General features: G+C 35.3%; 1 pseudogene; it reads right to left on the reverse strand.

The window, feature by feature from the left end:
- Nucleotides 1-290: 290 nt before the first annotated feature.
- On the reverse strand, nt 291-2,521 carry LOC148946129 (cullin-2 pseudogene; annotated as a pseudogene).
- Nucleotides 2,522-2,881: the final 360 nt, after the last annotated feature.

Here is a 2,881-nt window from a genome sequence, read left to right on the forward strand (position 1 = left end):
GATGTATTTTTCTCTGCGATTTAATTCAAACTAATATGATTCCCGTTTTTTCATCCAACTGAGTTTTACTTAAAGATATAGCAGAAGAAAATTTTAAATGAAACACAAAACTGTAAATATATAAATGAGAATATTTTTAATCACTAAAATGTCCAAATTTTGAAGGCAATTTTGGATTTTGTTCAGACTAAACATCACATTTTTTACAGAGACGAAAACAACTTGAAGCAGAGAAAACAAAATACAGCTGAAACAATAACTTGGTATGGGCTATATTAAAAGCCTTAGATCTAGGCTATGTAATCATACTCGTCCAGATGCTTTTTTGATCTCTGTATATATTCTTTCTCGATAAGGTCTTCAATAGCTTGTTTAATGAGCTGCACACTAGGAGCAAAATGACTTCGAGCTTGAGTCACAACCTCTTGTACTAAGGCATTATGCGTCAGGGATTTCCTCGATTTCATTATTCTGACTATAGTGGCCTGCAGGAAATTTTTTCTATCTTCTTCCATGTTTTTCACTTCTTTAATTTCCTGAGTTTGAGATTCTCTTGTTTGAGCAATATGCACTTTAAATCGATTCTTTTTACTCTCAAACGACAAATTGACGCGAACTACCGTATCACCGGATAAATCCTTGAGGTCTGATTTATCAGTAAGTAGAATTTTCTGTTCGAGAAGGCCATATAGATTCCTAGCAAACTCATCTTCATTCAAATTAGTGGCTTGTTGTAACTGGCTACACTTAATTTCATCTACTGTCTCAAATTGTGAAAGGATACCATATTGAAACGCAAAAACATTGGCAATGTACTGTCGTTTCAGGTACGTAAGTCGAACATCAACTAAACCATGTTGATGCATCCATGTTAACTTTCGTCCATTGAAAGTCCGTCCGTAAAAAGTTTCAAACTCAGAAACAGACTTTTCAAGAGGCTGAGGCAAAATAAACGGAGCAACAGGGGTTGAAGTGAAAGGCCAGGCGCCTTGCTCCATTATGTTGAATACCAAATTATGCCCCAATGTGACTCCCTTTTCTGACATTGAATCTATAAATTTTTCTTGAAGATCACTTGATACGATTTGACTTGTATAAAGTCGATGCAATGTGTTTGTGAACTCACGGCCACAAGCTTGCTTCAACCGATTTATCATTGCCTCTTCTGCATCCATAGACGCTGATGATTTATAGATCAACCTTTTAGCTAGAAGTTTGGCATAATGTCTTTGAAACAAGTCCTTATCGTCTAAGTACCTAAAAACGGTGACAGATTCAGCTAGTTTTTTATCAATATCATTATCACTTGTTCCTTTAGCTGATTTACGGAGAATTATATCACAATATTTCGCTAACAGTGCAGCAGATCTGGGAACAGTTATATTTTTTTGTTTGGCATTGACAAATGAAACGGAGGCTTTTCTCAAGGTACTTTTGAAATGCTCGTCGTTATGAAAACAGGAGGAAATCATATCGGCGTAGGTATTATGAATTTCCAAAACAGCATCCACAAAAGTGAGCGGAGCATTAGGTTTATCAAAGTCCAAATTTTGTGTTGCCTCTATTCCCATTTTTCTTATATGATCTTCAACAAGTTTTACTAGCTCATTTAGTCCACCTTGCACTATCTTCAATACTTGATAGGCATTAGCCAGGTCTTTTACTCTTTCTTTGTCCATCATACTAGCTAGCGTACTCTGAAGGTAGTTTAGATTCTTTGATTTATTTCATTGCTGACTTTGACGTAAGACGATTCATCAAGAAACTTCGAACATCGCGTTTTCTCCTCTTCTCTTCGCTGCAATACCTTTTCCATGTATTGAGATACAGAGGTTGAATGTATCTGATCATTGGATTCTTGTCGATAATATTCTCCTGTTGATTTTAAATATGGCTTCTCAAATATATCTTGATAAAGCTTCAATTGATCGCTGGGTTTGTTGTACTTTCCAGCACTCACAAATGAATTTATCACTGTCTTTATTATTCCCTTTTCCTTCTGATCCGTTATAATATCTGTTCGATCTATCTTCACTCTATCAAGGAGTAGACTGACTAAACTCGACCCAAGTGGTTGAATCATGTATTTTACCCACAATTCAATTCCGAGCTCTCCTATATTCTTCATTTGGTTATCAGTATCGTTATTAGTATCGGGAGTTTCAGGAGGACGTTTTACAATTGGCTGAGAATTGAAATAATGATACAGTCGATTCAAATCGTCAATCCCTTGATTGTACTGTTCCCAATATTTTTTATAGTTGGCTAACTGATGATACTTATCATCGCTTGCAATCTCTGTGTACAACCCTACTACATGCGTTTGAATAAATTTCTTCGTCTCATCATAAAGCCGCTTTTCAAATGTATCTGGACTGGCGACACAAAGGAAATAAATATCTCTGATATTTTTATTCCAAACTCCCTTTGGCACAGGTTTCAATTTGATAATATTATCAATAGTCTTCTCTAAGTCTGACCATGTGGCTTCAAAATCCATTGGTCTTGCTATCAATGACATCTTTGTTATATCTGGTAAATTTCAGCACTGATATGCTTCCATTTGAATGAGCAGTCTTATACCAGATTTTACGTCATTCTTAGAAGTCAATTAGATGACGTCGTAATCAGCCTCTAATACTAATCCATTTTTATATGATTCTCATTAATGCAAGTACTTTACATTTAAGATGACGTCATAATTGGAGTTACTGGTCTGACAATCTGAGGTGCCGTTATGATGCGTTAATACAATATGTTATCATAATGAGTTCTTTGTTTTCTAACTAGTATGTTTTAAAATGTAAATTTAACGATTTTAGGCTAAAACCTTATTTCAGTCTTCCATTAAACGATTCCTACCCGAACTGGACTCAAGCTT

Source organism: Artemia sp. Qi Xiang Cuo, chromosome 12 (genome assembly GCF_049724085.1).
Source record: "Artemia sp. Qi Xiang Cuo chromosome 12, ASM4972408v1, whole genome shotgun sequence".
Lineage (NCBI taxonomy): Eukaryota > Metazoa > Arthropoda > Branchiopoda > Anostraca > Artemiidae > Artemia > Artemia sp. Qi Xiang Cuo.